General features: G+C 37.6%; 1 protein-coding gene across 1 annotated transcript in view; it reads left to right on the forward strand.

The window, feature by feature from the left end:
* The window catches only part of LOC124366182 (cardiolipin synthase (CMP-forming)), a 42,018-nt gene that overhangs the window by 13,134 nt on the left and 13,768 nt on the right, over positions 1 to 15,116 (forward strand). The window lies entirely within an intron of this gene.

Raw genomic sequence — 15,116 nt, forward strand, 5'->3', positions numbered from 1 at the left:
AAATTCGAGATAACTTTATTGAGGCTAAATAGAATCCATCCCTACTTCATTCCTTAGCCTGAAATAGTAAAATAAACGGCTCCGTGTTAAAGTTGCAAGTCGTCAACAACAAAAATTAAGAAGTCCCTTGTATTTTAGTGTAGTTTTACATACTCTATGAATTGCTGCTGAATACTCTGATTAAATTGCATATATTTTTGTCTCGCGGTCTTGTTGAATTTTTTCTTTTATCATCTCTATGTCGAAGTTGCTCAGTGCTCACTTTCCGTTGTGTCGTCCGTCGTCGTTTATTTGTATTCAGGTTAAGTAGTGGTTAATTGATTATGTCGGGTTAGTTTCAGACAAAACATTTACTAGTGGGTTTGGTAAATGTTTATAGCCTTTATAAAAATATTAACAGGAAGACCAAATATATTATATATATTTGACCAATCAAACTCTTATGGATATATGATTTGATTCGCCTCTACTAGTATGTTACCTATTATTTGCAATTAGCAGTACACACTATTTAAAGAGGAAAATGCCTCGTAAAATAAACATTTACTAAATTCACACGCGTGATTGATAAATAATTTAAAAAATAATCACATTGGAAAGTAAAATAATTGTAGTATTTGCAGAATGTCTTGCTTTACGGTACAAAAAGGTTCGTTTTACGTCAGTCAGTAGTTCGATATTTTCAAGGGCGTTTTCGTCGGAAATAAATATTCTAAATTTACCCTGGAAATTCCTACCTTGTTAATACGTATCAGGTTAGTATTAATACACAAAGACTGAATTTATGCACTGCATTTAGAGCATTTACCCTTAATTTTTAATTGTATAATATTAGTTAACGCCGGTTTGAGTAACTCTTGTAGAAAGTTACACAAGTAACACATGCTTTTAATAAAAAAATGATAGTGTCAATTATTTTTTGGGCAGTAATGAACTCAAGTTGAAAATAAAACGATGAAAGTGCTAATTTTATTATTTCTCGTAACAATAAAATTTACAATATCATACAGATTTTGTATTTGATAACCTTATTATTGAGTGATCTTTAAAAATACCTTAAACTTGAATATTTGATTACGAGACTCGCAATTTCGCGTGTACTGAAAGTATGCGGAATTAACTGTAAACTAAGAGAAAATAAAAGATGGAACTAGATAACCTGTTGGAATATAAAATAACCATTTATTTATGGTAAACTAATTGATATTTAAAATACTAAACCCTTAAAATACTACCCCCTGTTCATCCCAGTGTGTCCTTACGGGGGTTTACCTAGCTGGATCAGAGACCAAAAATTCAAGCAGATGTCAAGGAGCAAAATAAAACATGGAACACAAATGGAGTTAACAACATTCATCACCATCATTTATTTGTTTTAAAATATTCCAGAATGACTTGAAGAATTTCATGAAGTTCCTGAAATGCCATTTTATCCTTGTTGACAGGAGATATCCAGTAGTCCGGTGAGATTTAGATTGACGCCAGCTACTGACTTTTGTCTTTGTAGGATGATTTGGAAAGGCAACGTCCCTGTTTATCCTTAAATTAGAATCTGATTAATCGGTTCTTTCATAAACCTATCTAGGAATATTGGCTACGCAGTAGCGTAAATTGAACTCCTTGTAAGAGGTAGTGAAACCGGAGAGTGGCTTCGAAGATTATCGTTCCAGTTTAAAATTTGACCTTTTTGCTATCGCCTTAGATAATCCTTCAAAGACCCTAATTGACTGCTAAGTCGGTGGTATGGTTACAAGTCCATGACCTTCTGACATACTTTAACCCCAATTGTAAGAGGTAGTGAAACTGGAGAGTGGCTTCGAAGATTATCGTTCCAGTTTAAAATTTGACCTTTTTGATATCGCCTTAGATAATCCTTCGAAGACCCTAATTGACTGCTAAGTCGGTGGTATGGTTACTAGTCCATGACCTTCTGACATACTTTAACCCCAATTCCTTGTTTGAAGTTTGTTTTTGACGATGGAATGATTGTAAAGGACACAGGAATTTTCCGGACATTTGCCATCGTCAGTGATACAAATGTTTTCAGTGTTTGTATCACTGAACGACGGAAAATTTCCAGGAATATCCTGTTTACTTCAACCCCAACTTACTCAGCTGCCTTGGTGTTCAAAAGCTGGAGCTAAGTTTCTTATCCGATGTCTCTTTAATATTCCCGAAGTATAAACGTGAACTTTGCCGGGTCTCCCTAACCTACATAAAACCTTGTACAATCTATGTTTTGTTTTCTGTTTTTTTCATGATATATCCAAACCAGGAAATCGTGTGAGGAGGCAATATCCAATAAATACAATAGTTGGAGTCAGCATGAGTTCACAGTAAAAGATTAACTGACTTTTCTTGTGTTTTCGGTTAACTACTACAATGGACTCTACGGTGCACCCGGAGTCAAGGGAGGATATTTATTTATTATTTATAAATAACAATAATAATATATAATAATATTTAAATAATAATAATATAATTATATAATAATATTATATATAAGTAATATATATGATTTTATTAGGATATGGAAATACCTTCGCGTATTGACCTGGCATATCCCCACAATCCTGCCCTCATCCTGTGCAAAAGACACAACTCGATATAGAGTATAATCGGTATGGTTTATAATAAATTAAAATAGCATAAAAATGAATTACATATTGTAACACAAAAGTGCGCAGGTATTAAAAATACATTCTGGACAAAGGAACTGAAATAATATACATTAAGGATTTCGTAGACATTTATTATTATGATAAAGTAATAAAATACAAATGAATAGAAATGGTTAAGCTAGAAAGCAATACAAATTAGTTTACTGTTGCGTAACTTAAATAAACGCTGTAAAATAACCTGATGAATGATATACAATAAACCTGGTCGTAACTTTCGGCGTGTACGTTGTACAGGGAAGAATTTTTGAGGCAAGGCATCCTCGTTAAAGCACGTTAAATGTCAGATGCTTAAATAGTGCGAGACTTTAAGCACAGGCACACGGAAGATAGTTCGGTAGAAGACCATGTAATACTTCATACAATGTTTTATATTTTCTTATTGTATTGATTTATGTTAGAGATGTATGTTTAAAATCAATTATACAAAAGAATACCCAACATGAGGAAATACAATGAATGGACAATGATAATATTAATTTTAAATGAAAATAAAAAATAAATCTTAAAAATTATTTGTCTTGGCGGATTCTGTATTTTTGTCAGTATAACGGATAAAATACTGCCTACTTGTATTATTATTTAAACAGCTATCATCGAGCAACTGTAAACGTAGGATGGCCTAACACCATACCATCTTCCCTAGACAGACAAATTAGGCATATAGATCGTCAGTCATTGGTAAGCTGACCGAAAGATCGCCAGATCATGCCTGACACTGGGTACTTAAAGGACGACTAAATCTCTTAAATATGTTAAGCCTAACTTATACGATAACCTAAGGAATGATTAAAGTCGATAATACTATTCATTAAAACGAAAATAATTTGGCACATATGCCTTTGAACTAAGATCCTGTAACTATTTTAAACGTGCGAATCCGGACTTTAAGACGCCAGTGACGGGTAACATAATTGTTTTTCACTTAAAAACGTTTGAAGTAAAAAAACAACAATATTTTATCGGCTGCGATGGAATTATTACATAAATAAATCGAAGTATAAAATAAGCATTTCAGGGTGTTTCCTGGCAGGGAGGGGAAAAAACACTAAATTCCTTAAAGAACAACTATATAATAAAATCTATCCCAAAATATTTACAAAATTGTAGAGTATCTTCTTTTACATATATAATATTCCTTTATCATGTGCAATAAACCCTTTTGAAACTGAAACATGCACTGACCAACAAAACTTGTGTATACCATTGTTGCAGTAAGTCAATACCAGGATCATCAATGTTTTTTTTTTATACAGACCAAAATAGAGTCGGAGTTGCAATGGACCAAAAATGTAATAAGTTATGAGTCGGAAGCTTTGCAAAATTGAAAAAAATGTATCTTGTTATAAAAGTAGGATTACTCTATAAGAGTATACAATAAAATAATTAAAATTATAATAAAATAAAATAGAAATAGGAAAGGTAAATAAAGGGAAAATATACATTGCAGCCTTCAAACAACACCAACCGAAGTAAAGGTGAGGAAAAATCCATAAAGAAAAAAAATGAAGTGGTTAAATATAATAGATCATGTATGAAAATAACAAAAAATTTTTTATAAAATATTAACTAAGCCGTAACAGCAACTTAAGCATACACGTTGTAAAACATAACTGCAACATGAGTATAAACTTTGGATAATACTTTACAAGGTCCCTAAAGCTTATAGTTCTACTTAACTCCTCTGATGACATTCATTGCGGAAAGGTTTCTGATGCTGCCTTTAATATACTTATCGCTAGGAAAAAAATAAAGTGAAATTTTAATTATGGACCCAGATATATGCACTAAACAAATGGTACTATAGTAAATAAATAAAAGAAAACTTCAGATTGGCTGAAAGAGCGAAGAAAATTATAAAAAGTTCAACTGTTAGCATTTTAAAAACTATTTCAGCCAAGATTAAGATTACAGAATCCCGGGAAAAGGATCCAAATACCACCTTCTCCGTTTGCAAAATTGGTGAGATCCTCATCAAAATTTTCGTTGCCACTATTCCCATGATCCTCCCTATCTTACTTTGAATACTATATTTAAACAATTCCATTCCAGCACATGTTGGAAAGAGACGAGAAAACATAAATATCGGCCTTACTACATTAAAAAATTATCAAAACCTCCTAGATTATCTACCCAATTTTTTTTCCTTTTCTTTGTCTTTCATGTGTGTTCTGCACTGGACCAAATTAGAGCCCAAACTGTCATTTTGGATCCATCAGATGGGAATGTATACCTACTCTTCCCACCTTATTTCACAGCCAGTTGGTCGGTGAGTAGTCCTTGCCAAATTCTAGTTGCTCCATGGTTCTTCAGGAGATGTGCCCAGTCATCACAAATCAAATGGCAGATAGAAGGGAGAGTCACGTCGTACCTCGTTCACGAGGCAAAGACTTCTTCAGCTCCTAGTGTGCTTCCAGTGGAGTATATAAACAATTATTTCGGAGGGTCTGATAAAATGAGTGGTTTAGGAAGCATATAGTATGTTTCAAAACCAGGGGCATTCAAGAATCTTTTTCCAGAAATTGTTGACCTCATAAATATGTTCTGTCAAAATACTATGGAGTGCAATATCAATGTTTATCTTTCAAATTTTCGGGGCGGGTTTGAACTCCCGGATCCCACCGTATGATCTGGATGCTAAACCAAGAATATGAAGAAATACCATGGTTTACAAATTAAAATTACGTATGTGGGTCATATACAAACGGAACTTTATATACCATGTACCACAAAAAAACACGATAAATTACACTGAAAAAAGCAAATAATCGATAACTGTCTCTGCCGAGGAAGAATGTAGGCCGCTTATCTTAAGTCATGTTCTCTCGAAAGAAAGGAAGCCAGGTTTGAAAGACCCTCTTCAGTCAAAGTAACTTATATGTTTAGGTTCAACCCAACTTCTACATTATCTGGCTTCAGTATCTGTGCCAGCCGATCACTTAGTCACCCCAGCTTCTCTGTGTTTGACGGGTCTGATACCTTTCGATTCCGGCCCAATTTTTCAATTAATTATACCAACATTCATTGTCGTGCCTGGAACCAATTAATCGCTTAGTCAACCCAGCTCTTATGTTGTCGTCTATGGTAACTGTGAAATCTAGGTTCCAGATTCAGTTGATTACTTAGTGAATGTTTACTATCCCCTAAACAAGCTAATTTACAATACTTAAGAGTTGTAAGGTCACTGAAAATAATGTTTGTTCCTAGGTGTTTATTAACATATTGAATTGTTTCAAGATAGTGGGCATAGACTATTTTAACAAGTATACAAAATTAAGGAAAAAATTGTGAACATGATAACAACCGTAGTTCCTAATAGAATTCTTTAGTACCTGTCCTACCCAATCACGTAACTCATCCCAGGATCTATCTTATCTGGCTTCAGTATCTGTGCCAGCTGATAACTTAGTGAACTCAACATTTTTTTTGTGTACTCTCAGTACCTGTGCTAACCAATCACATATCATACTCAACAACTATGATATTTGACTTCAGTAACTGTGCCAGTCGCTCACTTAGTCAACCCAACATTTGTTTTGTGTACCCTCAGTTCCTATGCTACCCAATCATATATCCTACCTAGCAACTATGTTAATTGACTTCAGTAACTGTGCCAGTCAATCACTTAGTCAACCCAACATTTGTTTTGTGTACCCTCAGTTCCTATGCTACCCAATCACATATCCTACTCAGCAACTATGTTATTTGACTTCAGTATCTGTGCCAGTCAATCACTTAGTCAACCCAACATTTGTTTTGTGTACCCTCAGTTCCTATGCTACCCAATCACATATCCTACTCAGCAACTATGTTAATTGACTTCAGTAACTGTGCCAGTCAATCACTTAGTCAACCCAACATTTGTTTTGTGTACCCTCAGTTCCTATGCTACCCAATCACATATCCTACTCAGCAACTATGTTAATTGACTTCAGTAACTGTGCCAGTCGATCACTTAGTCAACCCAACATTTGTTTTGTGTACCCTCAGTTCCTATGCTACCCAATCACATATCCTACTCAGCAACTATGTTAATTGACTTCAGTAACTGTGCCAGTCAATCACTTAGTCAACCCAACATTTGTTTTGTGTACCCTCAGTTCCTATGCTACCCAATCACATATCCTACTCAGCAACTATGTTAATTGACTTCAGTAACTGTGCCAGTCGATCACCTAGTCAACCCAACATTTGTTTTGTGTACCCTCAGTTCCTATGCTACCCAATCACATATCCTACTCAGCAACTATGTTAATTGACTTCAGTAACTGTGCCAGTCAATCACTTAGTCAACCCAACATTTGTTTTGTGTACCCTCAGTTCCTATGCTACCCAATCACATATCCTACTCAGCAACTATGTTAATTGACTTCAGTAACTGTGCCAGTCAATCACTTAGTCAACCCAACATTTGTTTTGTGTACCCTCAGTTCCTATGCTACCCAATCACATATCCTACTCAGCAACTATGTTAATTGACTTCAGTAACTGTGCCAGTCAATCACTTAGTCAACCCAACATTTGTTTTGTGTACCCTCAGTTCCTATGCTACCCAATCACATATCCTACTCAGCAACTATGTTAATTGCCTTCAGTAACTGTGCCAGTCAATCACTTAGTCAACCCAACATTTGTTTTGTGTACCCTCAGTTCCTATGCTACCCAATCACATATCCTACTCAGCAACTATGTTATTTGACTTCAGTAACTGTGCCAGTCGATCACTTAGTCAACCCAACATTTGTTTTGGGTACCATCAGTTCCTATGCTACCCAATCACATATCCTACTCAGCAACTATGTTATTTGACTTCAGTATCTGTGCCAGTCGATCACCTAGTCAACCCAACATTTGTTTTGTGTACCCTCAGTTCCTATGCTACCCAATCACATATCCTACTCAGCAACTATGTTAATTGACTTCAGTAACTGTGCCAGTCAATCACTTAGTCAACCCAACATTTGTTTTGTGTACCCTCAGTTCCTATGCTACCCAATCACATATCCTACTCAGCAACTATGTTATTTGACTTCAGTATCTGTGCCAGTCGATCACCTAGTCAACCCAACATTTGTTTTATGTACCCTCAGTTCATATGCTACCCAATCACATATCCTACTCAGCAACTATGTTATTTCACTTCAGTATCTGTGCCAGTCGATCACATAGTCAACCCAACATTTGTTTTGTGTACCCTCAGTTCCTATGCTACCCAATCACATATCCTACTCAGCAACTATGTTATTTCACTTCAGTATCTGTGCCAGTCGATCACCTAGTCAACCCAACATTTGTTTTGTGTACCCTCAGTTCCTATGCTACCCAATCACATATCCTACTCAGCAACTATGTTATTTGACTTCAGTATCTGTGCCAGTCGATCACCTAGTCAACCCAACATTTGTTTTGTGTACCCTCAGTTCCTATGCTACCCAATCACATATCCTACTCAGCAACTATGTTATTTCACTTCAGTATCTGTGCCAGTCGATCACCTAGTCAACCCAACATTTGTTTTGTGTACCCTCAGTTCCTTTGCTACCCAATCACACATCCTACCCAGAAATTATGTTATTTGAGTTCAGTAACTGTGCCAGTCGATCACTTAGTCAACCCAACATTTGTTTTGTGTACGCTCAGTTCCTATGCTACTAATCACATATCCTACTCAACAACTATGATATTTGACTTCAGTAACTGTGACAGTCGCTCACTTAGTCAACCCATTTGTTTTGTGTATCCTCAGTTCCTATGCTACCAATCACATATCCTACTCAACAACTATGATATTTGACTTCAGTAACTGTGACAGTCGCTCACTTAGTCAACCCATTTGTTTTGTGTATCCTCAGTTCCTATGCTACCAATCACATATCCTACTCAACAACTATGATATTTGACTTCAGTAACTGTGACAGTCAATCACTTAGTCAACCCAACATTTGTTTTGTGTACCCCCAGTTCCTATGCTACCCAATCACATATCCTACTCAGCAACTATGTTAATTGACTTCAGTAACTGTGCCAGTCAATCACTTAGTCAACCCAACATTTGTTTTGTGTACCCTCAGTTCCTATGCTACCCAATCACATATCCTACCTAGCAACTATGTTAATTGACTTCAGTAACTGTGCCAGTCAATCACTTAGTCAACCCAACATTTGTTTTGTGTACCCTCAGTTCCTATGCTACCCAATCACATATCCTACTCAGCAACTATGTTAATTGACTTCAGTAACTGTGCCAGTCAATCACTTAGTCAACCCAACATTTGTTTTGTGTACCCTCAGTTCCTATGCTACCCAATCACATATCCTACTCAGCAACTATGTTAATTGACTTCAGTAACTGTGCCAGTCAATCACTTAGTCAACCCAACATTTGTTTTGTGTACCCTCAGTTCCTATGCTACCCAATCACATATCCTACTCAGCAACTATGTTAATTGACTTCAGTAACTGTGCCAGTCAATCACTTAGTCAACCCAACATTTGTTTTGTGTACCCTCAGTTCCTATGCTACCCAATCACATATCCTACTCAGCAACTATGTTAATTGACTTCAGTAACTGTGCCAGTCAATCACTTAGTCAACCCAACATTTGTTTTGTGTACCCTCAGTTCCTATGCTACCCAATCACATATCCTACTCAGCAACTATGTTAATTGACTTCAGTAACTGTGCCAGTCAATCACTTAGTCAACCCAACATTTGTTTTGTGTACCCTCAGTTCCTATGCTACCCAATCACATATCCTACTCAGCAACTATGTTAATTGACTTCAGTAACTGTGCCAGTCAATCACTTAGTCAACCCAACATTTGTTTTGTGTACCCTCAGTTCCTATGCTACCCAATCACATATCCTACTCAGCAACTATGTTATTTGACTTCAGTAACTGTGCCAGTCGATCACTTAGTCAACCCAACATTTGTTTTGTGTACCCTCAGTTCCTATGCTACCCAATCACATATCCTACTCAGCAACTATGTTAATTGACTTCAGTAACTGTGCCAGTCAATCACTTAGTCAACCCAACATTTGTTTTGTGTACCCTCAGTTCCTATGCTACCCAATCACATATCCTACTCAGCAACTATGTTATTTGACTTCAGTATCTGTGCCAGTCGATCACCTAGTCAACCCAACATTTGTTTTATGTACCCTCAGTTCATATGCTACCCAATCACATATCCTACTCAGCAACTATGTTATTTCACTTCAGTATCTGTGCCAGTCGATCACATAGTCAACCCAACATTTGTTTTGTGTACCCTCAGTTCCTATGCTACCCAATCACATATCCTACTCAGCAACTATGTTATTTCACTTCAGTATCTGTGCCAGTCGATCACCTAGTCAACCCAACATTTGTTTTGTGTACCCTCAGTTCCTATGCTACCCAATCACATATCCTACTCAGCAACTATGTTATTTCACTTCAGTATCTGTGCCAGTCGATCACCTAGTCAACCCAACATTTGTTTTGTGTACCCTCAGTTCCTATGCTACCCAATCACATATCCTACTCAGCAACTATGTTATTTCACTTCAGTATCTGTGCCAGTCGATCACCTAGTCAACCCAACATTTGTTTTGTGTACCCTTAGTTCCTATGCTACCCAATCACATATCCTACTCAGCAACTATGTTATTTGACTTCAGTATCTGTGCCAGTCGATCACCTAGTCAACCCAACATTTGTTTTGTGTACCCTCAGTTCCTATGCTACCCAATCACATATCCTACTCAGAAACAATGTTATTTGACTTCAGTATCTGTGCCAGTCGATCACTTAGTCAACCCAACATTTGTTTTGTGTACCCTTAGTTCCTATGCCACCAATCACATATCCTACTCAGCAACTATGTTAATTGACTTCAGTATCTGTGCCAGTCAATCACCTAGTCCACCCTACATTTGTTTTGTGTACCCTCAGTTCCTTTGCTACCCAATCACACATCCTACCCAGAAATTATGTTATTTGAGTTCAGTAACTGTGCCAGTCGATCACTTAGTCAACCCAACATTTGTTTTGTGTACGCTCAGTTCCTATGCTACTAATCACATATCCTACTCAACAACTATGATATTTGACTTCAGTAACTGTGACAGTCGCTCACTTAGTCAACCCATTTGTTTTGTGTATCCTCAGTTCCTATGCTACCAATCACATATCCTACTCAACAACTATGATATTTGACTTCAGTAACTGTGACAGTCGCTCACTTAGTCAACCCATTTGTTTTGTGTATCCTCAGTTCCTATGCTACCAATCACATATCCTACTCAACAACTATGATATTTGACTTCAGTAACTGTGACAGTCGCTCACTTAGTCAACCCATTTGTTTTGTGTATCCTCAGTACATATCCTACCTAGCAACTATGTTAATTGACTTCAGTAACTGTACCAGTCAATCACTTAGTCAACCCAACATTTGTTTTGTGTACCCTCAGTTCCTATGCTACCCAATCACATATCCTACCTAGCAACTATGTTAATTGACTTCAGTAACTGTGCCAGTCAATCACTTAGTCAACCCAACATTTGTTTTGTGTACCCTCAGTTCCTATGCTACCCAATCACATATCCTACTCAGCAACTATGTTATTTGACTTCAGTATCTGTGCCAGTCAATCACTTAGTCAACCCAACATTTGTTTTGTGTACCCTCAGTTCCTATGCTACCCAATCACATATCCTACTCAGCAACTATGTTAATTGACTTCAGTAACTGTGCCAGTCAATCACTTAGTCAACCCAACATTTGTTTTGTGTACCCCCAGTTCCTATGCTACCCAATCACATATCCTACTCAGCAACTATGTTAATTGACTTCAGTAACTGTGCCAGTCAATCACTTAGTCAACCCAACATTTGTTTTGTGTACCCTCAGTTCCTATGCTACCCAATCACATATCCTACTCAGCAACTATGTTAATTGACTTCAGTAACTGTGCCAGTCAATCACTTAGTCAACCCAACATTTGTTTTGTGTTCCCTCAGTTCCTATGCTACCCAATCACATATCCTACTCAGCAACTATGTTAATTGACTTCAGTAACTGTGCCAGTCAATCACTTAGTCAACCCAACATTTGTTTTGTGTACCCTCAGTTCCTATGCTACCCAATCACATATCCTACTCAGCAACTATGTTAATTGACTTCAGTAACTGTGCCAGTCAATCACTTAGTCAACCCAACATTTGTTTTGTGTACCCTCAGTTCCTATGCTACCCAATCACATATCCTACTCAGCAACTATGTTAATTGCCTTCAGTAACTGTGCCAGTCAATCACTTAGTCAAGCCAACATTTGTTTTGTGTACCCTCAGTTCCTATGCTACCTAATCACACATCCTACCCAGAAACTATGTTATTTGACTTCAGTAACTGTGCCAGTCGATCACTTAGTCAACCCAACATTTGTTTTGGGTACCATCAGTTCCTATGCTACCCAATCACATATCCTACTCTGCAACTATGTTATTTGACTTCAGTAACTGTGCCAGTCAATCACTTAGTCAACCCAACATTTGTTTTGGGTACCATCAGTTCCTATGCTACCCAATCACATATCCTACTCAGCAACTATGTTATTTGACTTCAGTATCTGTGCCAGTCGATCACCTAGTCAACCCTAACATTGGTTTTGTGTACCCTCAGTTCCTATGCTACCCAATCACATATCCTACTCAGCAACTATGTTATTTGACTTCAGTAACTGTGCCAGTCGATCACTTAGTCAACCCAACATTTGTTTTGTGTACCCTCAGTTCCTATGCTACCCAATCACATATCCTACTCAGCAACTATGTTATTTGACTTCAGTATCTGTGCCAGTCGATCACCTAGTCAACCCAACATTTGTTTTGTGTACCCTCAGTTCCTATGCTACCCAATCACATATCCTACTCAGCAACTATGTTATTTGACTTCAGTATCTGTGCCAGTCGATCACCTAGTCAACCCAACATTTGTTTTGTGTACCCTCAGTTCCTATGCTACCCAATCACATATCCTACTCAGCAACTATGTTATTTGACTTCAGTATCTGTGCCAGTCGATCACCTAGTCAACCCAACATTTGTTTTGTGTACCCTCAGTTCCTATGCTACCCAATCACATATCCTACTCAGCAACTATGTTAATTGACTTCAGTATCTGTGCCAGTCAATCACTTAGTCAACCCAACATTTGTTTTGTGTACCCTCAGTTCCTATGCTACCCAATCACATATCCTACTCAGCAACTATGTTAATTGACTTCAGTATCTGTGCCAGTCAATCACCTAGTCAACCCAACATTTGTTTTGTGTACCCTCAGTTCCTATGCTACCCAATCACATATCCTACTCAGCAACTATGTTATTTGACTTCAGTATCTGTGCCAGTCGATCACCTAGTCAACCCAACATTTGTTTTGTGTACCCTCAGTTCCTATGCTACCCAATCACATATCCTACTCAGCAACTATGTTATTTGACTTCAGTAACTGTGCCAGTCAATCACTTAGTCAACCCAACATTTGTTTTGTGTACCCTCAGTTCCTATGCTACCCAATCACATATCCTACTCAGCAACTATGTTATTTCACTTCAGTATCTGTGCCAGTCGATCACCTAGTCAACCCAACATTTGTTTTGTGTACCCTCAGTTCCTATGCTACCCAATCACATATCCTACTCAGCAACTATGTTATTTGACTTCAGTATCTGTGCCAGTCGATCACCTAGTCAACCCAACATTTGTTTTGTGTACCCTTAGTTCCTATGCCACCAATCACATATCCTACTCAGCAACTATGTTAATTGACTTCAGTATCTGTGCCAGTCAATCACCTAGTCAACCCAACATTTGTTTTGTGTACCCTCAGTTCCTATGCTACCCAATCACATATCCTACTCAGCAACTATGTTAATTGACTTCAGTATCTGTGCCAGTCAATCACCTAGTCCACCCTACATTTGTTTTGTGTACCCTCAGTTCCTATGCCACCAATTACATATCCTACTCAGCAACTATGTTATTTGACTTCAGTATCTGTGCCAGTCGATCACCTAGTCAACCCAACATTTGTTTTGTGTACCCTCAGTTCCTATGCTACCAATCACATATCCTACTCAGCAACTATGTTAATTGACTTCAGTATCTGTGCCAGTCAATCACCTAGTCCACCCTACATTTGTTTTGTGTACCCTCAGTTCCTTTGCTACCCAATCACACATCCTATCTAGAAATTATGTTATTTGAGTTCAGTAACTGTGCCAGTCGATCACTTAGTCAACCCAACATTTGTTTTGTGTACGCTCAGTTCCTATGCTACCAATCACGTATCCTACTTAGCAACTATGTTATTTGACTTCAGTAACTTTGCCAGTCAATCACTTAGTCGACCCAACATTTGTTTTGTGTACCCTCAGTTCCTATGCTACCCAATCACATATCCTACTCAGCAACTATGTTATTTGACTTCAGTATCTGTGCCAGTCAATCACCTAGTCAACCCAACATTTGTTTTGTGTACCCTCAGTTCCTATGCTACCCAATCACATATCCTACTCAGCAACTATGTTATTTGACTTCAGTATCTGTGCCAGTCAATCACCTAGTCAACCCAACATTTGTTTTGTGTACCCTCAGTTCCTATGCTACCCAATCACATATCCTACTCAGCAACTATGTTAATTGACTTCAGTAACTGTGCCAGTCAATCACTTAGTCAACCCAACATTTGTTTTGTGTACCCTCAGTTCCTATGCTACCAATCACATATCCTACTCAGCAACTATGTTAATTGACTTCAGTATCTGTGCCAGTCAATCACCTAGTCCACCCTACATTTGTTTTGTGTACCCTCAGTTCCTATGCCACCAATTACATATCCTACTCAGCAACTATGTTAATTTGACTTCAGTATCTGTGCCAGTCGATCACCTAGTCAACCCAACATTTGTTTTGTGTACCCTCAGTTCCTATGCTACCAATCACATATCCTACTCAGCAACTATGTTAATTTGACTTCAGTATCTGTGCCAGTCAATCACCTAGTCAACCCAACATTTGTTTTGTGTACCCTCAGTTCCTATGCTACCCAATCACACATCCTATCTAGCAAATTATGTTATTTGACTTCAGTAACTGTGCCATTCAATCACCTTAGTCAACCCAACATTTGTTTTGTGTACCCTCAGTTCCTATGCTACCCAATCACATCACGTATCCTACTTAGCAACTATGTTATTTGACTTCAGTAACTTTGCCAGTCAATCACTTAGTCAACCCAACATTTGTTTTGTGTACCCTCAGTTCCTATGCTACCCAATCACATATCCTACTCAGCAACTATGTTAATTATTAGACTTCAGTATCTGTGCCAGTCAATCACCTAGTCCACCCAACATTTGTTTTGTGTACCCTCAGTTCCTTTGCT

Source organism: Homalodisca vitripennis, chromosome 7, assembly GCF_021130785.1.
Source record: "Homalodisca vitripennis isolate AUS2020 chromosome 7, UT_GWSS_2.1, whole genome shotgun sequence".
NCBI classification, from domain to species: domain Eukaryota; kingdom Metazoa; phylum Arthropoda; class Insecta; order Hemiptera; family Cicadellidae; genus Homalodisca; species Homalodisca vitripennis.